Source organism: Cibotium barometz, chromosome 12 (assembly GCF_041138505.1).
Source record: "Cibotium barometz isolate CiBa-2024 chromosome 12, ASM4113850v1, whole genome shotgun sequence".
Classification (NCBI taxonomy): Eukaryota; Viridiplantae; Streptophyta; class Polypodiopsida; order Cyatheales; family Cibotiaceae; genus Cibotium; species Cibotium barometz.
This window is the reverse complement of record NC_141057.1, coordinates 34,742,839-34,768,388: the sequence shown is the minus strand read 5'-3', so window position 1 is coordinate 34,768,388 and position 25,550 is coordinate 34,742,839.

Sequence of the window (25,550 nt, the reverse complement as noted above, 5' to 3'; positions counted from 1 at the left end):
CTCTCTCCCTGCAAAATCTATCCAATGTGTTTAAGTGTTTCTGTAAACCCTTGGCTGAATCTGAGATCAAGACAATGTCATTAGCATATAGCAATATGGGCACTACTGTCTGAGCCAATGGTGAACCTCTACCTCCGAAACTATCCACAAATACTACGATCTCATCAATGTATAGGCTAAAGAGTGTAGGTGAGAGTGGGCAGCTACATATATCTCCTCTTGAGGTCCCATCGGGTGCACGTACTCGACTGAGTACTGCCTCATATAGTGCCATCACACCCCATATCATCTCATGTGAGAACTAGAGCTCCTGCAAGCGTCCTATCATATGAGATCGAGGGATAGAGTTAAAGGCTTTGCAGGAATCCACAAGGCAACAATACACATGTCTCTTTGAGGACCTCACCTCCTCTATGATAGCCCGTAAAGTAAAGATATGGTCCAGTGTGGAGAAGTTTCTCCTAAAGCCTGCCTGGCTTGATGCTCTATTTGCCATCCTCTCTGCCATAGAGCTCATCATGTCCTCTAGTAGTGCCCCATAGATTTTGGCCATTGTATGACCAATCATGATAGTCCTGTAGTTACCTGGGTCCGTGGGATCTCCTGCTTTGTGGATGGGGACAATGGTGTTGGTAGTCCAGGAGGGTGGGACGCCTACACAGAGGGCGCTGTTAAAAAGACTAGCAAGAATGGGAGCCAATACATGGTGCACAGGGCAAAATGTTTCGCGCGTAGATCCTCATGATCTTTTGCTCTCCCATTATGCAGCTTTTTAAGAGCCCTAGTGACATTGGGGGAATCAAAGAGATAAGATGATGTAGGCCTAGGGATGTGTGACATTTGGCACATCATATAGCTGTCGTGCATAGGCCTCCCAAAGGCTATGATTTGTGATAGGTGTAGGTGCTCTTTTTTCTTCCTCCAGAATGCACCAAGCTTCTGAGTTGTCCTCGCTCAAAAAGAGTTGGTATAACTCTTGTTCTTGTCTGGCGAGAAATGCCCGTTTCTTTCGGCGAGTGAATGTACAGAAGATGCATTGCATCTTATGTGCTGAAATCGGCCCATGTTCCCTCTCGCGTAAGAGGCAAAGCCTGGTGGTTTTGCACTCTTCATCATACCATCCATTCTGGGATTGGGATCCCACTGGCAAACTTGTTGTGGAGCATGTGGTGTAGGGGAAACTGCCATGGGCAGAGTCATGGATGTTGAGATATCGAGCTCTAGTGAGGCGGTGGACACTGATGACCCGCCTGGGGGATAGGCCCCGCACTTACACCACTGGCATGGTTGGTGAGATCTTGGGTGATATGCGGCCAGTGGGATGACAGGCTGTGTGACAGCCATTCTAGAGACTGGCATAGTTATAGCGCCAGCTCATTTAGTCGGGTTCACACTATAGAGAACCCGTGTATGTATTTGGTTGAGTACCTTTCATATTGTGTGTACTCTTATTCTTGTATATGGTGTGTTGAGTGTTGAGTAGAGAAGAAGAAGATTTTCAGCCTCTCACCTTGTGTGTTCTCTATTAGGGTTTTGTGAGTGTGTGTGTGTGCTTGCAAGAGCTCAAGCTCTCCTCCCCCCTGCATCTTTTCATGGTATCAGAGCCTGGTTCATGCTAAGGGCTGAGCTGCAAGCAAGAGAACCACAGGAAGCGGGACGAGGGTAAGAGCGTCAACTACTCTTCCCTATTGTGTTGGTGACTACACCCTTGTCGGGAGCTCTACGAGAGGCACCGGCAAACGATCTCCGATTGAGGAGCTTTCTTCGGACTGTAATTTCCGGGCCGAAAGCGCGTTTCAGGCACGTCTGGACCTCCGTTTTTCAAAAAGCAGGCGATTTCGAGCACTGCGGGAAAGTCATCGATTCTCTGCATAACTCTGTTTTAAGAACTGCAGGAAGACAGATTGACTGTGCAGACACTGTGGGTGCTGCAAAGAGGTCTACAGTTGCCATTGGGTGTATGTATGCACACTGAAGTCACTGGTTGTGACATTTGAGAGTACTGCAGTACCGCTGTGCAGAAAATACTGCAGGTTGTGCAGAAAAACCAGAGTGCAGGTTCTGGTGAAATTGTGTGTTTGGCAAGATGTCTAATGATGGCATAACACAGATTGTGGCTGAGAAGCTGGATAAGAATAACTTCCATGCTTGGAGGTTCAGGTTAACAAATTTCCTGATGGGAAAAGGCTATTGGGACTACATAGAAGGTGAGCATGAAGAGGCACCGGAGATACCGGATATAAATCCGACTGCTGCAGATGTGAAAGAGTTTAAAGACTGGAACCAAGGAGCCAGGAAGGTTATGTATTGGCTTTCCATTAGTATACAGGACACCATGATTGGGCACATTCAGGATGCCAAGTCCCCCAAGGAGGCGTGGGACACCTTGGTAAAGCTTTATGAAACAAACACCAAGGCACGTAAGATACAGTTGAAGAATGAACTTCACACTGTGGAGAAAAAGAGCATGTCTGTGAATGACTATGCGCTGAAGATAAAGGGTATTGTGGAATCCCTTGCATCTATTGGTGTGTCAGTAGATGATGATGACAAGGTGGAAGTCTGTCTACGTGGTCTCGGGCCACAATACAAGGCGTTCAAGACGTCTATTCAGACTCGAGAAAACATTCCCAACTTTACAGATTTGGTGTCTATGCTGATTATCGAAGAGAAGAACTTGGGTGAAGACCAACAGTCTTCACAAAGTAAAAACAGTTCAGAGCAACAGGCTTTCTACACGAGTTCAGGAAGAGGACGAGGTAGAGGAGGCCGTGGACGCGGTCAAGGAGGTGGCCGAACAGGTAATCAGAATTATGGCCAGCAAGCAGCAGCAGCAACAACAGTCCCAGAATCAACAACAACAACAACAACACGCAGTTGGAAGAGGCAGATTCAGAGGCAGGGGGAGTCAAAGAGGCCGTGGAAATTGGCAAAGGCAATATAATGATGCACGTGAATGCTATTATTGTGGTAAGCCTGGACATGTGCAGTCAGAATGTTATAAGAAGCAGGCTGACATGCAAAATGGGAAAGTGCAGCAAAACAACTATGCATCCTCAAGCAGAAATAATGCGGATAATGAAAGGTTGTTTGTTATGCAGCATGTTGTGAATGCCATGTCTGAAAATGTAGATGCAGCACAAAAAGATAATGTATGGTATGTGGATTCAGGCGCTTCGAACCACATGACGAGTCATGGGGAGTGGTTCAAGGAGATGAAGAACCCGGAAAGACCAGGTTTTGTGGAAACAGGGGATGACACTGCTCATCCAATTGCCCACGTTGGAGATGTGCCATTATCTATGCAGGATGGCAAAGTGAAGTACCTTGCAGATGTACTTCATGTACCGAACATAACAAAGAATCTGGTTTCAGTTGGCCAGATGATTGAGCAGGGTTTGCAGGTTCGGTTTAACCCTGATGGGTGTTATGTTGAAGATTTCAAAGACAAGTGCAGGTTGGTTGCAAAAGGCAACAGAGTGGGCAGAATGTTTACGTTGAATGTAGACATGCCTGAAATGAGTGCTGCGATGTTTGCAAATGGTTCAGGAGTTGTTGCAGACACAGACATATGGCATAAAAGAATTGGACATGTAAATGTGCAGAGATTGAAGTCTATGCAGACAAAAGGAATTGTGACAGGGCTGCCAAAATTTAAAGTGGAAGGTATGCAGAAAATATGTGAAGCATGCCAATTTGGGAAGCAAACAAAGCATGTGTTTCCACGTAACAGATATGTGAGCAGAAATGCACTAGATGTTGTGCATTCAGATGTATGGGGTCCTACGAAGACCGTATCTATGGGAGGCTGCAGGTACTGTCACTTTCATTGATGACCACACAAGGAAAGTGTGGGTATATTTCATGAAGGAGAAGAGTGAGGTGTTCACTCACTTTCAGAATTTCAGAGTTTTGGTTGAAAAGCAAACAGGGAAATATGTAAAGTGCCTAAGGTCAGATGGAGGGGGAGAATACTTCTCCAATGAGTTCTCTGAATTTTTGAAGAAGAATGGTATTCGGAGACAATTCACATGCAGATATACTCCGCAGCAAAATGGAGTTGCTGAGCGGAAAAACAGGCACATTGCTGAGATTGCGCGAGCATTGATGGAAGAGAAGAATATGCCGCATTGCTATTGGGCTGAGGCTGTTTCTACAGCAGTATACATCATGAACAGGACTCCAACTGCAGCCATACATGATGTAACTCCAGAGGAGAGGTTTACTGGCAGAAAACCAGATTTGTCTCATCTGAAAGTCTTTGGATGCATTGCATATGTGCATGTGCCAGATGAGCTGAGAACCAAGCTGGATCCGAAAGCTGAAAAATGTGTGTTTATTGGATATTCCCTTGAGCAAAAGGGATACAGGTGTTATAACCCTGCTACACGTGAGTTGAGAGTAAGCAGGGATGTTGTATTTGATGAGATGAGCAGCTGGTATGCTGCTGAAAAAGAAGCTGTTGGGGCTGATTTGAGTGGAAGTGTGGTTGCACAGAATGCAGGTCAGCAATCACAGTCTTTGAGTGGACCAGGAGAGTCCTCATCTAGTGGGTCTGTTGATAGACCATGGAGTGGCAGGCTGCGTCATAATACCAGCCCTGCAAATGTGATTACTACATCATGTAAAGGAAAAGAGAAAGTGGTTGAGCCCCTTGGTATGCCTGACATTTCTACAGGGCATTCTCATGTTGATGGAGAGTCTAGTGGCTCAGATATGAGCCTTGATGAGGAGCTTGGGATCCCAACTATGAGAACACCTGGTGTAAAGAAGGCTATGGAAGCCATGAATGAGAAGCTGCGAAGATCTGGGAGAGTGAGAAATCCTGTGCAGAGATTCACATATGATGGTTATGTGGCACATCACTATGCATATATGGCAAAGGTTGTGCAGGTTGTTGAGCCCACATGCATTGATGAGGCTGTTGGAAATGTGTGTTGGGAGAAAGCTATGGATGAGGAGATGGATGCACTATATGGAAATGAAACTTGGGATTTAGTGCAATTGCCTGAAGGCAAGAAAGCCATTGGATGCAAGTGGGTGTACAAAGTTAAACATAACAGTGATGGAAGCATAAATAGGTACAAGGCTAGATTAGTAGCCAAAGGATATGCGCAGACATATGGGATTGATTATGAGGAAACTTTCAGCCCAGTTGCCAAGATGGCAACAGTGAGAGTTGTGATAGCAGTGGCTGCGTCAAAGAAATGGTCTTTACATCAAATGGATGTAAAGAATGCATTCTTGCATGGGGATTTGCAAGAAGAGGTGTATATGTTGCAGCCACCTGGTTATGAGGATGTGGGTCACCCCGAGCATGTTTGCAGGTTGAAGAAAGCCTTGTATGGCTTAAAGCAAGCACCAAGAGCATGGTCTGACAAGATTTCTGACTATCTTGTCACTATTGGCTTTCATGTAGCCAATGCAGATTTCTCATTGTATGTGAGACATGGTGATAGAGGGGTTGTGCTTGTTGTCATCTATGTAGATGACTTGATCATTACGGGGGACCATGATGCAGAGATCTTTGATGTAAAGATCTTGCTTAGACAGAAGTTCGAGATGAAGGATCTGGGGGAGCTCAGATATTTCTTGGGCATTGAGGTGATTAGGTCACCACATGGCATTGGATTACTGCAGAGACAGTATGGCTTGGACATGTTGTCCAAGTATGGTATGACACGCTGTAAGCCTATTTCTGTGCCATTGGATCAGAATGGCAAGTTGAGTGCAGATTCAGGAGAGATCTTGGAGGATCCTACTATGTACAGGAGCATAGTAGGAAGTTTGATCTACATGACGATCACCAGACCAGATTTGAGCTATGCTGTTGGGTTGGTGAGTCAGTTTATGCAGGTTCCACGGAAACCGCATTTGGATGCTGTGAGACGCATACTGAGGTATGTTCTACTTTACATTGTGGACTATTCTATGAGACTGGGACAGAGATATGTGTACATGGGTACACAGATGCAGATTGGGCTGGTAGTATCTCAGACAGAAGATCTACCAGTGGATTCATGTTTTCTTTGGGGAGTGCTACTGTGACTTGGAGCAGCAAGAAGCAGCCTACGGTTGCTCTATCGAGTACGGAGGCCGAGTACAGAGGAGCTGCTATGGCAGCATGTGAGGTAGCTTGGTTGAGAAAGCTACTTGCAGATTTGGGTCTATCAGTGGATAGACAAGTTGTCATTTTCTGTGACAACATTAGCAGTATACAGTTGGCCAGGAACCCAGTCTTTCATGCTCGTACGAAGCACATAGAGGTCCACTACCACTTCGTCAGAGAGAAGGTCTTGGCAGGAGACCTTGACCTTGTTTATGTCAGCACAGAGGATCAGGTAGCTGACATCTTCACCAAAGCATTGGGTACAGAGAAGCTCCGCAGATTCAGGACTTCGCTTGGTGTACATGAGATGGAGTTGAGCTCGAGGGGGAGTGTTGAGATATCGAGCTCTAGTGAGGCGGTGGACACTGATGACCCGCCTGGGGGATAGGCCCCGCACTTACACCACTGGCATGGTTGGTGAGATCTTGGGTGATATGCGGCCAGTGGGATGACAGGCTGTGTGACAGCCATTCTAGAGACTGGCATAGTTATAGCGCCAGCTCATTTAGTCGGGTTCACACTATAGAGAACCCGTGTATGTATTTGGTTGAGTACCTTTCATATTGTGTGTACTCTTATTCTTGTATATGGTGTGTTGAGTGTTGAGTAGAGAAGAAGAAGATTTTCAGCCTCTCACCTTGTGTGTTCTCTATTAGGGTTTTGTGAGTGTGTGTGTGTGCTTGCAAGAGCTCAAGCTCTCCTCCCCCCTGCATCTTTTCAATGGATGATGGAGGAAAGTTGGGATGTGATGGTGGAGATAGGGAGGGATAAGTCAAGAGCTGAAATGTGGCGGGAGAAGTGGTCCTCATAGATGTGGTCAAGATCATGATGGAAATGAATCCAGGTGGGTGGTGAGACAGGGGGTGTGGGTGTGGGCAGTACGATGGGGCGTGAGATCGTGAAAGAAAGTAATGCGTGGCTAGCTAGTATGGGGGGAGGAGGGATAGTGAAATTTGAGATGTGTGGTATAAGAGCGGGAGATCCCATGAGGTAATCCACCGTACTAGTGCCTCTCCCATGCGGAAAAGATGTAAGGCTGTCTGACTGCAGCCATCTAGACAACCCGTTATATATAACTAGCTCATGCATAGCCCCCATCTCCAAGAAGTGTCTACCATATGATGTTGCATTCCCCATATCCTGGTTGGTGGCCCTCTGGAGGCCCATCTCAGCCAAGTCAATTTCTGACAACATAATGGCATCTCCCTGGAAGTCATATGTCTGCACTTGTTCCTCTTTTGTCCGTGCATTAAAGTATCCTAATAAGAGGGATGACCTCTCCTTGTTGTTGCTGGGAGAACTCTGCAATGTTTGCAAATAATGGCGCATAGGGAGTCTCCCCTTTCTCTGTCAACCTGCATGCATATTCTGATTTCTCTAGTGGGAAGTAGCATACTGCAATATGCATCACTCTCAAGCCAGGCCTGGCTAATCACATCCACATAAAACAAGCCTCCTCATCGTGTCTAACTATTGTGAGCATGCCTCTCAAATGAGGGCAAAACAAGCATGCCACTGCCCCCCAATGGTGCGTGTTTGTCCTCTGAAAGTTGATTCCCATGTATAGCCCTCCACTTTATATAAAGGAAAGTACTATTAAACAAACTTTCCAAAGTTTAAAGTTCAACTTTATAAGTTTTGAGACCAACTTTAAAATATAAAGATATTTTGTAAAAACATGTGAAGTTGACATCATATAGCTTTTCTTTCTTTTCCTCGGGTTGGTATAATGGTTCACGCAATCATCTTGAAAGGTAGATACATGTCTAGATGCTATGTCACACTCATTCATATGAACCATCTTAATGACATAATTGTCTATCAAACATCTCCCTATCTCTCTACATCATTCTACTCCTTGTCTAAATCATGCTTACATGTGAACATGCCTAATGTATGCATAACCATCGCTAACATCCCTCAATCTCTCTACAGATCACCTTACTTTATTTAGGTTTTAATATCATCTCCTCACTCTTCATTGTTGAGAAATGTGGTGCCAAAGATCACAAGGAAGAGGTAGGGAGTGAGAAAGAGTAGCCAAGAAAGTGCAAAGCATAGTATGTAGCCACATGAACAAAGGGATTTATCCCACATAGATGTACAAGCCCAAGGGTGTACATCCTCATATAAAAGGGGGCCATTTCAAGCAATGAAATCATATCATTTGCACACACCTCAAGCCTCTTTATGAGGTAGGGAGTGAGAAAGAGTAGCCAAGAAAGTGCAAAGCATAGCATGCAGCCACATGAGCAAAGGGATTTATCCCACATTGATGTACAAGCCCAAGGGTGTACCTCCTCATATAAAAGGGGGCCATTTCAAGAGCAATGAAATCATATCACTTGCACACATCTCAAGCCTCTTTATGAGTACAAGTCTTAATCTTGTAACCTAATTGTGCTTGAGTCTATTGCACATACTCATCATCACGAGTAAACTTAGATTACACCCACCTTAGATTAATTCACTCATCATCATGAGTAAATTTAGATTATCATCTAAGTTTACTCATCATCATGAGTAAACTTAGATTACACCCACCTTAGATTAATTCACACTAATCACATTAAATTAGTGTAAGATTAGTACTATTCACTTTGATCATGCACATGATGTCCATGATTATCAACATGGTATCAGAGCCACTCCTCTCATGAGCCACTCCTCTCATGAGCCTCTCCATGGCATTCCTTTCATCTCACTAAATATCATTATCACTAATAATTATATTTAAGTCACTAATCCTAAGCTTATCCATCCAACCCATTGGTAATGTCTTTACATAAAATATTCCTTTTGTTCTCCACGGTACCTATATGTAGAATTCAAAGTAATGTATGTAGGTAATAGCATATTATGGATTAATGTTGAAACCTAGACATTTTCAAGGTAGAGGAGCAGAGATGCCTAGGACGTGTGGTTTCCATTGAAGAAAATAGAAAGAAAAAAATGTAAAAAGAAGAAAGAAGTAACATTTATACAACAACATATGGACCAAAAATAACTCTTGAAATTTTATTATAGATGGAAAGGTTATAATCTCAAGGTGATTCCACAACCTCTAGGATATGTGGTTAGATACAAATAGAGCAGGTTTTGGAAGCTTCACTCCTACTTCCGGTTTTTCTACCATCTAAATTAAAATAGAAATCCCTCATGCATGACTACATGTCAATTGGATCTCTTATCTAAGAAAGGATAATGGCTAATGGCTTTCTAGATTGACCACTCGTGAGTCTCGACCTTGTGATTAGATTACAACATCTATGATGGAAGCGTGAGTTCCATCACGCATGTCTTGATCCAAGCTTTGCTAGATGCTTCTCCATAGTTGCTATCTTCTATACCAAAATCACATGTATAATGTTTGCCTCCCAATGAAATACTTGGTCATAAAAATAATCAATGCTAAAAATTAACTGATGTCACCCTAATAGAATTTACTACAAACACAAAAAAAAATTATGTTTTGATTTCATCTGAATGTAACATCTAGCACTGTTACTTTGCATTCAATGGCATATTCTAACAAAGGTCCTCTTTACATCCCATCTCTACTCCAAAAATTGGTTCACCCAATCATTATCAAGGAACCTCACTTGATATATTAACTTTGTTTTCTTGGCACCCTCACATGATGCAAACATCTATGCAAAGGTGCTAAATGGTATAAACCAACTCACATGGACATCCTTAGAACCTATTGTTTTCATTGTTGCATGCATATCTGTTCTTATCTTATTCTTGTATGCTACAATGATGTCTGTGCAGCAAGAACAAACCCATTCTTGGCTAGACAATGGTGGTAGTGGAATAGATGCCAGTTTACCAACATTATCATTTGCATTAGCCAAAACATATATGGAATTATAAAAGAAGATCATTGTGCTACTAAATGGTTAGGTGGGTTATCATATAGCAATGTGCCTATCTCTATATGGAAGACATTGATTCTTCCACCGATGCACCCTGCATTCTGCCAGTCCTCTGTATTCGATGGATATAAAGCTGCAAGAAAATTTTAATGCTTAGCTATAGAGAACAAACCAATTAGGTATTGAACACAAAAAACAAAGACTACTTATTGAATCTTATTGTTTATCTTAGATCTTGTACTTTCATTTGGTGATGTAGCATTATGTCCGTGTGCATATACACATGCTGCACAAAGACCTCGATTGCACCATTTGGCTACCTATAGAACTCCACTATCCTACCTTTCCAATGCTTGTTAGGATCACCAATGTCCTTTCCTTTCATTTTACCTTGAATTCTCCTCGAGTGCTGGGTCTCATCGCGTGATCCAGTCTGACTTCGTGAACTGTTGAGGGATCCAGCTGCCATCAACATCCTTCCTATTGAAAAGCTCCACACTTTTAATGCTACAGATGTGTTTTCTCCTAGAGCTCATCTACAAAGGGAAAACATAACATTATTACTCTTTCACTCAGCTCAACAATCTAAATAATGAAAATAAAACTTTAAAGAAATGTTGTAAACCTTGCACTCAGTTTTCCTTGTAGTTGAGTTGACAAATAACCATTTAGGTTTTCACAAATGACATCATCGTCAGGAAGGTTAACAAATATAACAAAAATAAATAAAATCACAAAGAAATTGTGATTAGGAAACATAGCTTAACAAAGTTTACCAGACTATTAAGATGGAAGAAAAAAGAGGCTGAGAGGAGGAGGAGGAGGAGGAGGAGGAGGAGGAGGAGAAGAAGAAGAAGAAGAAGAAGAGATGAAGCAGATATGGCAGAAATACGTGATGATGTAAGAGAGGTAGGAAACGAAGAGAACTAAGTTCAAATTGTGGTGAAAGTTTTCAATGAGTCTGTTCTCTTTTCCTGATATTCCTTTTGACATACTTTTTGGTAGGTGGTGTTCAGGCATGGCATTCTTCTATTTTTTGAGTTTTATGCCACCATTTTATTTATAATTCGAATCCAAAAGGAATTAAACTTTAGATCCAACTGATTCTGGGTTTCCTTAAAGTTTGGTCAATCCTCTCAGAATCTTGGGATAAAGATCCCCTCTATAAGAAGAAACATACAAAACTCATTATCAGAAAATAGTTCATTCATATCCTTAACACAATAATGGTCCATCAGACCAATAATTTCATTTGAACATTCCCCCATAGGAATTTCAGTTATACAAGTTCTCAATTTGTTATTTCACAATTGGGTCTGCTGGGCCAAAGGTTCAAGCTGCAAACAATCTGTCTCAACACAATCCACTAATCTCATAGTGATCTGCTAAAAGTCTTGATCGTCCTCCAAGTTACTAATATCATCACTGCGATTCTCTGCATTCATCATCATCATGACTTATTCAACTCATCAACCCGAATTCAAAAATCATTATCCTTCAATCAGAATCCAAATCAATTCATCCATTCTCCATGAGAATTCTAAAATCATATCAACCAGCATTCGAAATCATCATCTAGGATAGCATTTTTACTCATAACTTCAAGGTTTTAGATTCACTCGTATATGTTGTCAGTAAAGAGCTGCAGTAGTATACCCACGATATATGCGGGTGGTCACGGTCCTTGTAAGACAAATGTCATCATATCTAGGCCTCAATCAAGTCGGGGATTCAACACAATTGCGGTACTTCCATCTAAAAACCCAATTTCCAATTTATGAATTTCAATTCTGAACATCAATTTGTACGAGTTTTAACACACAATGACAATCCTTTACTGGCAACTCAGAAATTTTTGACATTTCTTGCTTCTTGGTTGATCAACTTCAGCCTATTCGCTTTGATACCAGTTGAGATATCCCTGCCCCCTCTGCGCATCAAACTCTGGAGTGCTGGCAAACGGAAGTAGCAACCTTGCGCAAAGGGCAGAGTTTCCCACTCGAGGCCTTGCCCACCACGAATGTCCGGACAAGAGACTAATCCGGCGGCTCTTCTGAAACTGAACCTGGAAAAAACTTCCCTCGCCCAAAAAGCATAGGCGATTCCTCTAGGAAAAATTTTCTAACGTAGTCAAACAGCCTTAACGATCCTTTGTATTCCGACCAACCCCACGGGTCACATGACCGAATCAAAGGAGGAACTTGCACTTGGTTCATAGAGACCAATACTTTTTTCCCCATCAAAAGAGGTACAGTCGTTGATTTTTTTTCCATAGAACAAGGATTATCCTAGGAATTACTTCAACTGTCGTAACTTGAACAGAATTGAATTTTATTACAGGAATCCATCAGTCCTATAGCCTCCAATCCCATGGGTTAGCCAACCACCCAACCAACGTATTGATAGGATCCATTATAAATATTTGGTTATGTTTTGTCCAGGTACCAGGGAAAAGAGTTCCCAGGCCCCCTAGCCAGCTCTTATGCAAAACTTAAATAGTCGCACCACTTATGCACCCAATACAAAATTGCCTTTTCTTAGACTCAACTATTTCCAAAACAGCATTGCAATAAAACCACAGAGTTTCCATCATAGTCCTCAGTATTCCAGTTCCACGATCCAGTTCCAGGATCCAATTTCCAGTCATTCCTTCCTCGGCGTACCTATGGCATCATTGGCAAATGAGAACACTCACCACCTAATCACTCAGGGGCCTTTTCGATAGTTCCCACCCCATAGTACCCAGGAATATAATCAAGTATTCCATTCATTCCTTCCTCAGTGTACCTATGGCATCATTAGCAACCAGAATGCTCACCACCTGCTCACTCAAGGGCATTTTCAATAGTTCCGAGCCCATAGTACCTAGGAGTTTAATCACATAAAAACCATATGGACTCTCAGTTGAATATTAGCAAGATCAACCAACAAGATCCATGTAAAAGAGCCATGAACTCATTCATTGAAGACCAACAAGGCCAATCAACCAGATCCATGCCCGTGTTCAGAAAACAACTCCAACTCATTTTTTCTTCCTCGTCACATGCATGGGTATCCTGGATGACCCAGAGCCTGAGCACTGTATGGTCAGCACCCTCTAGGTTCCTTCACAGGTGACCTAGCATTTCACTCATAGGCTGCTTCCTTGGTCCCTCATCCACCGTACATCGGAAGCTCACTATTTTTTTAATCGAACCAAGGCTGGTCAAGACCTCTACCGACCTTGCCACACGAGACGTCCTTCATTGACTCTCCATCAGTTGTTGCAACTATTTCACTTAGGCCACCACACATGACCTCACTCCACAAGATAGTCAAAATGCTTCCCCAGCATTATTGACATAAAACAATCTTTAAAAAATAGGTTTCACATACAATTACAATTCCAACAAAATTCTCATCTTTCCTCATCATTACACATTCTTTCACATCATTTCTCATTGTCCCATATCATTTCTCATCATTCCATATCACTTCTCATTATCCCACATCAATTTACATCCAATCACATCACTTCCACATCAACTCACATCTGTGTGTGTGTGTGTGTGTGTGTGTGTGTGTGTGTGTGTGTGTTTAAGAGAGAGAGAGAGAGAGAGAATTATATTAACATATGCAAAAGGCCAAAATGACCTATGAGACCAAAAGATTAGATATAGCATTTTGGTGCATCATCTAGAGTACAAAATAAAATGAAATCAAATGAATTGCGTATGGAGCTGAGCATTACATTGCAAGGCTAGAGCTAACTAGGATTTGTGATCCTTGATCTATGATCTATGAGCCGAGGCTAGAGTAGATCCAATACAGTACAAGGTTGATCTAAGTATACATATAAAATAGGGGGGCCGAATCCAAATGCAAAGTAAAGTAAAGCTGATACAAGGCTGATAGGGGGGGAGGGGGAGGGCATCCTCATCCTAGAATCTCCTGCATAGGGCGTTGTAGCATGGAAGAGAGAGAGAGAGAGAGAGAGAGAGAGAGAGAGAGAGAGAGAGAGTTGTATTAATGTCTACAAAAGGCCAAAATCATCTATGAGACAAAAAGATCACATCATGTCCATGTGTAATACATCATCATGGGTATTAAAAAAAAAACAAAGAAAGTAATAACAGTCGAAATGTTAGATCTGATCCCAAAACAAAAAGTGTCTCATATCACCCTAAAATATCCCGCATAGGACACTACAACATGGCACCCACCAATGTAGTAAAGCTAGGCCAGCGGGAGAAAGTCCTGTGGTGGTGGGAGATGATGGCTGTGATCCTCCTATAGTGACACGGGCATGGGTAGGGACCATGAGGTCGAGGGCACCAGGCTCTACATAACTCAATGGCTCTATCTAGTGTGACTCCTCTTGGTCTTTTCTTAGTCGAGCTCCTGCATCAGCTATGAGTCATCAAGTTCAGAGAATTTGGATGAGGAACTCGGTATACCCGTTTTACACACACCTAGTGCAAGGCAGGATAGATATGTGCCACCACATGCTAGAGTGACAGGTGTTCAGAGTGATCTGCATGATTGCGGAGATCCCAAAGGGTCAGATATCCAATTGACAGGTTGACATACCGTGATTTTGCTATGCATTATGCATATATGACGTCTTTGGTGAAGCATGTGGAACCTACATGCTATACAGAAGCTATTGGAAAGCATGTATGGGAGAAAGCAATGGATGTTGAGATGGACACATTGGTTCATAATGACACATGGGATTTGGTTGCATTACCACACAGGACAAAAATGTCATTGGTTGTAAATGGGTTTACAAAGTGAAGTGCAAGTCAGATGGTTCCATTGAGCGACATAAAGCAAGATTGGTAGCTAAGGGTTATGCACAAACCCAAGGCTTGGACTATGATGAAACATTTAGTCCAGTGGTAAAGATGGGAACAGTGAGAGTAGTCATTGCTATGGCTGCAGCAAATGGTTGGGAAATGCATCAAATGGATGTGAAGAATGCATTTCTAAATGGTGATCTACAAGAAGAGGTTTATATGGCACAGCCAGAAGGATATGTACACCCAAAGCATCCCACTCATGTATGCAGATTGAAAAAGGCATTATATGGTTTGAAGCAAGCACCTCGTGCTTGGAGTGATAAGATGAGCAGATATCTTATCTCCCTTGGATTTCAGGTTTCTACAGTAGTTTCTTCACTCTATGTGAAGAAAACAGATCATGGGATTGTTTTACTTGTCATCTATGTGGATGACTTGATTATCACAGGTGATCATGGTACAGATGTGATGCATGTCATTGACTGGGCAGTTTGACATGAAAGACTTGGGTGAATTGAGATACTTTCTTGGAATTGAAGTGATCAAAGACCATGCAGGTACATGGTTAGTGCAACGCCAATATGCATTGGATATGTTGGCAAAATATGGGATGACAGGGTGTAAGCCTATGAGTACACCTTTGGAGCAGAATGTGAAGTTGCGGGCTGATTTTGGTGAGGAGTTGGATGATCCATCTATGTATAGAAAGATGGTTGGTAGTCTCATTTACATGACTATCACACGCTCGGATTTGAGTTATGATGTGGGGCTAGTAAGCCAATTTATGCAGAGCCCCAGAAAACCTCATTTGGATGCAGTGAGACGCATTATGTGATATGTAAATACCACTGCACATTATGGTCTTCTTTATGAGAGCGGTAAAGGCTTGGATATACATGGCTACACAGATGATGATTGGGCAGGTAGCTCATATGACAGGAGGTCTACTAGTGGTTATGCCTTTACACTTGGAAGTGCCATGGTGAGTTGGAGTAGCAAGAAGCAACCTACAGTTGCTTTATCTAGTACAAAGGTTGAATACAGGGGTGCAGCCATTGCTACTTGTGAAGGAATATGGTTAAAGAATCTCTTGGCAGATTTGGGTGAGCCTAGCAAAGTTGTCATTCATTGTGACAACATGAGCAGTATACAATTGGCAAAGAATCTAGTGTTTCATGCACGGACCAAACACATAGAGGTCCATTATCACTTTGTCAGAGAGAAGATGCTAGATGGTACAGTGGATCTACGTATGTGAAGACTGATGAGCAGACATCTTTACAAAGCCACTTAGCAGGGAGAAGTTTGAGTACTTCCGTACTATGTTGGGAGTACGTGGGATGAGCTTGAGGGGGAGTGTTGAGAGCCTTGATATCCCAAGCTCATCTACATCTTCATCTATGGCAGTACATCATGAGCTTGAGAGGGGCTGTTGAGATTCAAGCTCGATGTCAGTGTGTGCCAGCTATGCTATGTGTTGGCATGTTAGGTAGCAGCATGTGTGAGACATAAATGACCGCGTTCAGCTGGTCATAGTGTGTGGACATTAGCTAGGGTTAGATGTGTGTGGACACAACTCATAGTGTGTCTAGTGTATTATGGATTATGGCTTTATGCATTGTGTGAGAAGGGAGATGGCTTCCCTCTATGGTTAGGGTTTGCAATATACATTAGGGTTCGCTCCTGTGTGTGTGTCTCCTCTCCCTCTAACTATTTTTCAACAACTTAAGCGTGTTTATATGCGCTGATTTTTTTTTCTAAAATACTAAGTTTGCTTCAAGATATATTTGAGGTTTTTTTTTAATCCCACTATTTCCAATCAACATCTTCAAATTTCATATTGTACTTATGTCGGAAATATAATTGCATAGTTACATATGTCAGAAATATTCTTGTACTTGTTTTCTTACTTTATAGAGTACTAGCTTTTCACATTTATGAATTTTCACTCATAGTGGTTGAAGTTACGTAGAATTTAAGAACATTGGAATAAAATAAGCATTGAATCTCTTTAAAAAATATAGAAAAAGGTGAATTTAGATTTGAAAAGAAGAGAGAGAAATCTAATATAATAATATTATTTTTATACTTTTCCTAGATTCTAAGAAGACAGAGAAAGCCCTTAAAGGGCTCATTTAGGGCCCGAATTTTTCCTAATATGATGATTAATAATATGAATTAGACTATGGCCATGAATGTTACATCCAATATTTGCCTCTAGGCATAATATTTTTCTCGTAAGCTTTTTATTATTTCTTTTTTGGAGGAAAAAGTGGAAGGATGGGAAGTTAAAGACACAATGAGGTGAGGATGGAACTTCCCAATTATGGAGACTTGGGAAGTTAAAAACACATAATGTGACCATCTTCTTGGCATGAAACAAGTGTTAATTCTCAAACTATATAAGCCATGGCAAATTATTCCTTGTTTAAGTATGCTTGTCTTCATTCTGGTTGTATTCCTTACTACTCCTCAACAGGAAGCTTGTGATAACTCCTTGGCACATTGTATCCTGATCTATTGGCTCTAGGATGCTCATTTTTTCATTTTTCAAAGGAATATTCTGTCATAAAGGCCACTACATGCACATCCAATAAAGCAACCAAGAGGGGAATTCTTAATTGAGTTTTTTAGATAAAGGTAACCATAAGTCCTTGGCTATCCACCTGTTTTGTTCCACATACTCTTTCACATGTCCTATTGGTTCATAGGCTCTATAGATAAGGCTTCTTTCAATCTATTTCTTCTATGGCTTTATTTCTCCCATGTAGCATCAAAAGGGCTAGTAAGATCAAAAGTCAAGAATTCCATCAAAAGCTTCATATAATAATTGAGGTCTAAGCCAAGGGTTTCCTTCTTTAATGACCTCAAGATAGGAAGTGTGCAACATTCCATTAAAAATATCAAACTTTTCAAATAGTTCCTTAATGCCATCAAGTGTTGGTGGTTATAGAAGGAAGAGGTTATACTTGATGGGGTATGTTTCTTCAATATGTTCTATAGAGGGGGTTCTACTGGACCTACTTCTATTAGAGTGTCATTTTCTATGCATGACTTTAGTTCTAGAAACCACTGCCTTGCATGGCATCTGCATATTCCTTGCACCTCTTGGTTGACAAGATAGCATAGTTGCTGTTTATCTTGACACACGGATAAGTTAACATACTCCTCCTAAGTTCTTAACCCTCTATATTCTCTTGTGAGAAACTCTTGATGATATTCTTGTAAAGTTCTTGAAGTTTTGGCACATATTTTGTATCCACTACAAGTATAGTTGACCAAATTTTGTATAAACATCACTCCAGGTGTTATTGTTATAGGCTACCACACTTCCAAGAGGGAACTCAATGCATTCACCTAAAAGAAGAGCAATAGAACACAAGTGTCATAGGGCACTTACCAATGCTTCAAACTTGAGTCCCTTGAGTCCCCCAAGCTCATTTGTTAAGCTCCAAACCTCTAAGCTACTCCGCCTCCATGCTATCACTGTGGAGTCGCTCACATCGTCGCATAAGGCGATCACTCTCTCTCACTCTCCCACACAAGCATGAAACATACAAGCATAGAAGAGGCACAAATGCTAGAATGCTCTCTCTCAATCTCTCTTAAGACACAAAGAAGAGCTCTCAATAGCACAAAGGGGGATTGTGTCTTACGAGACAATGCCTTATATACATTTGGCCCTTATTCACACTTAGGCACCCAAAACTTACTTAACTAAGGCCTTGGATGGCCAATATCTCATAATGTAAAACTTTTATAGTGCCTTTTCACATGACACTTATTAATGTCCTCAATTGGAGGAGAATACTTGTTAATCCAAAAAGGGATTAACATCCCCCCTACCTGATGTAGGTTTTGTCCTCAAAACCTATTACCGAGGTCGAAAGACCCAATCACCAAACTCATGACGATAGAAGTTTTGATGTGATTGAAGCTTTTTGAGGGTTCTTATGAATGCTGAGTGTGAACGCCAGAACCCTGTGTCCACCATGTCCTCGAATGTGACATGCATGTATGCAAGCAACCGCCGCAGACGATGATAATACAGCATCATACCCCTGTCAGATGGGCCTTGATTCATGTCAAATTACAGTTTTTCAGCTTTATATCCATCATATGGCTCTTTCGGTTTATCAATAAGGACCACAAGAAATTTTAAGAATCTAACACTGGCCACGATTGCTGGGTCCGAGATACGATGCCATGCCTGTATCCAAGTGAGCATCTGTTTTGTTTGCTCCCGTATGTTTGTAAAGGTTGCTGGCATGAAGATTGGGAAGTTGTAAACAGACATGCAAGTCACACTGCTTGGCCTCCTGAATCTCCAATGGAGTCCATCTTCTCTTGACCTTTAAAGGTTGGAGAAGGTAAATTCTTGAGCGTAGTAACAAGACTGCCATTAAATTTATCCAAAATCATGGAGTGAGATGCCATTATAATGATGAAGGAAGGTCTTACCCTCTATACTTTTGCATAGAAGGGTAGTGTCTAATTCTTTACAAGAGGGATTAAGTGCTTAATGACAACATTTAAGTATGATTGACATAAATCTTCCCCTTAAAAGATAGACCCAAAGCTAGTGTGTTTTGGAGGATGCAAATCATGCACCGAATAGGGATTTTGTAAAAGAGTGATATGTCATATAATAGTAACTCCCTAATATTAGAATTAAGCCCTCAATATGTTGAGGATTAATGAACTTGATTAGCACTAATGATCAAATGTTAAAAACTAAGAGAACCTTTAATTTTTAGCAACCAATGGATGAAATACTTCAAGATTTGATGTGCTAACTCTTTGTACACCCAATTGTTGATGGCTAAAAGGATTTTAACCAATTTGTAAGTAGGTGCAGATTCTATGTTTTTCTTCCTGCATTGTAATGCAAATTGTTCTACATTTTTTAATGTCATTTTTAGTAAAATTGGGCCAAGCCCTATGTGTTAGTTAAAAGTCCCAAAATGATTAGCTTATAAAGAGATTTGTGGAGTAAGCATTTAGCAAGAAACGTGAAGCATGAATTTTTTCATGCAAAGAGGAGAGAAGGGGATACTGCTAATGGAGTGAGGATTAGAGCTTAGTTATGATCATTTTGGATCATGGATCTGATACCACGTTAGATTTAGGGTTAGGAGATATTAAGGTGGAAATAAGTTATGATTAAGCATAGTGATTAAATGAATATGATTAAGAGACTAATGAATATGATTAAGCATAGTGATTAATGCTAATGAATATGATTAAGAGACTAATGAGAGTAGCATAAGAGATGTGAACACACATGAATGGAAAATTTGAGAATGCTAATAACCACAATTGTGATTTCTCTATTAGTGGTGGCTGAGCCTTTTGTAGCCACCAAAAGTACATAAAAGTGGGCACCCAAGGATATTCCTCAAGACACCCCAAAATCATAGAACCTTTGAACCTTTAAATCTTTTGTACACTCTATTTGTTGATGTATTATTATTTACTTATTTCTAACAACACCCCCCCCCTAAAAGAGCATTCCTTTCCCTAAAACCTTAGAAACTTTTGCACACTCTATTTGTTGATGGATGATTATTTGCTTATTTTTAACCACACACACACATACACTCTATTTGTTGATGGATGATTATTTGCTTATTTCTAACAACACACACATCACACATGTAGGCACACACACACACACACATGTAGGCACACACACACACACACACACACAACTCTACTCTTACTTTGCACATCAATGTTCTTTATTATCTATTACTTCTTTTCTTTACTATTTCCTTGAAATTTATTATTTTCCTTGATGTCTTAAAATTAGTGCTTCAAAATGCCTTCACATGGTACATTTCCATCCTCCTCTTTAAAGATTGAACATATAGTTAACTTTAATACCTCTGGTGAGATCTTGAAACTACTATTTTTAATACCTTTGGTGAGATCTTGAAACTACTATTTTTAGAAATATTTAACATTCCTTTGTGTAGTACATTCACATCCTACTCTTCAAAGATTGAACATATAGTAAATTTTGATACTTGTGGTGGATTTAGCTTCTCCTGTGTTGAGTGAATTCAAGCTAAAAATACCCAAGCTTGAAGAGTATCCCACCAAAAGTTAAAAAAAGCTACAAGGAACATAAGAAATACTTACAATCTAGCATCATCAAACTAGAGGAAATAAAAGTATTATGGTGAGAGATGATCACAAAGATGTCCCCTTAACCAATAGTGGTTATGCCCTACTGAGGTTACAATAATTGAAGCCTTGTGTAATTGGTGATTTTGGAGTGCTACAACAATACATAGTATACACAACTGGTAAACCTTGTTGAAACTATTGTAGAACATGAAGGAAAGCTTTGGAACTCTATATTCATGTAGTAATGTGAAAGTGTATTTTGAATTAAAAGTCTTTGTATAATTAGCCTTGGTTTCAACCTGGGTTTTAGGTTCTTTTTGCTTAAAAATCTCATGCAAAAGAGTAAAAATGTATTTTATTTTGAAATGTACGGTTATCATCCCTTGGCTTGCAAAAAAATGTGATTTTTTAAATTGATAATTGATTTTTTGGTCTCTCGACCTTGTTGTCAATAAAGTGAATTATTTAATTGCTTTTAATTTATCTTACTATGGTACTATACGGTTGAGTTTATCTTGAAAAATAGATTAATGGTCTGGATGATTTGGTTTGATTTAGTATGGTTAAATCTATTCCCACCCATGTAGGTATCCTTAATCGCTAACTTAGTTGCGATAACACTCAAATTGAGATATACTTAGAGCAACTATGATTGAGATATACTTATAGTAATTATGATTGAGATATGCTTAGAGTAATTGTGATTGAGATATAGTTAGAGTAACTATGATTAAGATATACTTAGAATAACTATGATTGAACTACTCTCATAGAATAATATACTTGAGATATACTTAGAGTAACTATGATCAAACTATGTTCATAGTATAATATAGTACCAGAAGAAGGCTGCCCTTAAAAAAGGAGGCTAGTCCAATGGGTGGTGGCCTTGGAAATCCACCCTTTTAATAAACCAAAGGGTGGATTATTATGGCTTTTTCTTGTAATAGACCAAAGGGTGGCTTCTTATGGCTTTTTTCTTGTAATAATAGACCAAAGGGTGGCTTATTATGGCTTTTTCTTATAATCTAGACCTAAGCATTGGGTTGTAAAACCTCCTCCCGTGCCTAAACTTGATATAATTCATTTTGGTGAATGTAGCTAAGTATGGCCCAACCTTTATGGGTTCTAATCTCACTTCAATTCCCATAGAACCTTCCTATTTCTGAACTATTTCTTGAAACCTTAGGTCTAAATTTTTCTATTCCTTGAAATCTTAGGTTCATATTTAGTATAAGTATAGATGTCACCAAATATAAATCTTAGGTCCATATTTAGTATCAGTATAGGTGTCACAAAATTTAAATCTAAAATACAAGATAATGAATCGTATATCGTATAAGAAATCTATTTAGACTCACAATGCTAATGATGTAAAAATACACTTTGACATTGATATGTGACTTGCATTAGTTACATATACATATGCCCTTGCAGGGGCAAGGGACAAATCTTGTAATAATACATTGCATCATCCATCTAGGGATTTAATTAATTCCCTTGATTTGGATAGGGTATGGGATTAAATATTCTTTCCACCATAATGTTGTAACATTAAAAATTTTAATTTTATCTTTTCAAAAGAGTTGGTGGTTAAAAGTTTCAACCTCTCTTATGTTATCTTTATATTAGGATCCCCTTCACAAATTAACATACACATAAATACAAAAATTATACATAGGTATAAGACTAATTATCATGTCTAATACTAGTTTCATTCTAAGAACAAGGACTTCCATTAAACATGAACATACGTATATCATGTCTAATACTAGTAAAAGGAGTTCCACCAACCATGAACATCAGTGTGGCTCTAAACTAAACTTCTTCCACCATCACTTTTACTAAATAACTTTAGCTTATAAAAGTTACCCAATTTTTATAAAAGAATTCATTAAAAATAACTATAGTGATAAAAATTAGTGTATTTTTATAAAATATATACTTGTTAATATAACATAACATAGGTGAATTTATCAGTTTTCGTTCTTATATGCAAACATATTTACTATATAATGCTATAGGTGAATTTATCAGTCTTAGCTCTTATATTCCAACATAGTGAAATATTTAAAAACATTTACAATATAATTTTTCATGATGCTTAAAATAATTTCACATTTGTAGAGTACATTATTGGTTTTAATCTTCTAGAGGTGGAAATTGAGGTGCAAAGTTTCTTGTCAAGAGTGGTTTAAATATATATTGCAATAATTGGTAGTAGCCACCACCAATTACTCTTTTTCTAAGTCTTTAGCTAAATAGCATAAGCCTTATCCACCATCAAAGTGCCTTCCTTCAGGATTTTCTTCTGAAAGGTGTTATTTTTAAGGTCATTTTGGCCAAGGTTTACAACCATAGATAATGTTATTAGCCTTTGAATATCGTGAGAACACATGGATTCTTGCCTCTTTTACTACTTAAGTCTTGGCTCTCACTATTAATGTCAAAGCCACCATTAGTGATAATAATGGTGTGGAAAGGCTGGTGATTTTGCCACCCTATTCAAATGGGTCAGTCAAGGATGCCTTCTTGAGTCCTCCACCCCCCTTGGTAATGGAATTCTTTACTTAGCCCTATTAACCATGCTATTCTAACCATAGTGAGATACAAGATTGGTCCTTGAATGATGACACACAAAATATGAGAACCCTATGTGGGACTACTTCTTTCACCTAGGATGACAAATTATGAGTATCTTATGTGGTGACTAGTTCTTTCACCTAGGATGCCACCAATGACCTTGGGACCCTTAGTAATACACTCTTAAACAATTGTATGAATCCAAACAAGGTTAAAGTTCCAAACCCATCCTCATCATTAGAAACTTTTGTTTTTATTAGAATACAAAACCATCTTCCTTTAACTAGTACTTAGTGGGACGAAGGTGGGGTTATTTACCACTTAGGGATTCCTATTGCCAATGGAAAGTTTCTAGCCAAATATTGATAATTTAGGATCCATTTTCCATTCCTAATAAAGTCATGATTATTCAATGGATATGTGTTCTCATGGTTTTAAGGTGCTCTCGTATAACTACTTCCAATCTCAACTCGCTACAAATGAAGATCAAAGCCTTCCTTGGTCACATAGAGAGTAAACATGCTTTTTTCAAACAAATGGGTGCCTTGGGATTAGAGACATTCAAACTTAAACTATAGCATTGCTCTCAACGATACCATTATTGGAGACTATTATTTATAGACATCTCAATGTAGTTAAAATCTTGCTCAAGTGTGATTATAGCAAAGACGTTTCACTCATCAATTCACTAACCTTGACCTTTTTTAGCATACTAAACAATCCCTTAATAGGCTAAGTGTACGTATGTAGTCTCCACCATCCTTCTTAGCTTGATAGCACAATGCAAAGAACATAAGCCCCTTATACAATAAGAACCCCGTTAGAGGTAACTTTGGAATAGATTCTCTTGGTTTGTATATTTTACAATTATCCTTAGTTTTTCCTTTATTGATTATATTATTTACTAAGAGATTTTGCTACTAAAGTCTTTACAATCTTCCTATTTATTCTTATGGATAGGTTGGCCCATATTTGATAATCAGGAGGAGGGGATCATTCAAAAGAAGTTGGCATTGTTATTTCTTTGAATCAGCATGTGAATTTTTTTGGGGTACTTGCCACGTGGATTTTTTTGAATCAACATTTGGATTTTTTGGGTACTTGCCACGTGGATTTTTTTGGATCAACATGTTAATTTTTTATTTTTTATTTTGTAGTTTCTGACAGTTCGCCTTGTTTTGAGCCATTTTTAACTACAAAACCACCCAAGAATTAGAAGGGGGGAAAAAGTAACTCCATAATTACATGTGCAAAAATTTAGCTTGAAATAGTATACCATGACAAGAATAAACTTTGATGGCTTTGCTAGCCTTCCAAGGGAGGTTTGTATTCTGTAGAAGCATATTATTCAATGTACACTTCAAAGGAAAGCACATTATTAGAAAAAAACACAGTATGCTTTTCTAATCTCTTGACAAATAAATGCAAGTTTTATATTAGCTCTCTTTAAATGCCTTAAAGGGTTATACAATGTTTAAAAATGTACACTTCAAAATAAAGGCACATTATTTAAAAAAAACAATACGCTCTTCTAATATCTTCACAAATAAACGGAGGTTTAATATGAGCTCTCTTTAAATGCCTTCAAATTTAAGGGTTATACAATGTTATGTTGTATTGTGCATTCACAAACATGTGTTAAATCTTAAATTCAAACAAAGGACTTCCTTTTCCCAGCAATAAGCTCAATAATCTCTAGTTAATATAATGTTACATTGTATTGTGCAGTCATAAATATGTGTTGGATCTTAAGTTCAAATAAAGGAATTCCTTTTCAAATCAATAAGCTCTAGCCAAGTCAACCCATAAACATTAATATAAAAATCCATGTTTGGCCTTTATATATACATAGATGCTTGATATAGAAAGAAAGAGACCTTGGTGGAGAAAATCTTATAAAAATGTAATGGCATTAAAAATATGTTAAGTAGGCAACTACCTTGTTTACCATCTCTACCACATTGATTACGTTATGTGTACAATGATTTTATATGCTATAGCTTTGTGCCCTAACATAATTTCACTAGGTGACCATTATGTAGCAAAATATGAATAGCTAGATAATCA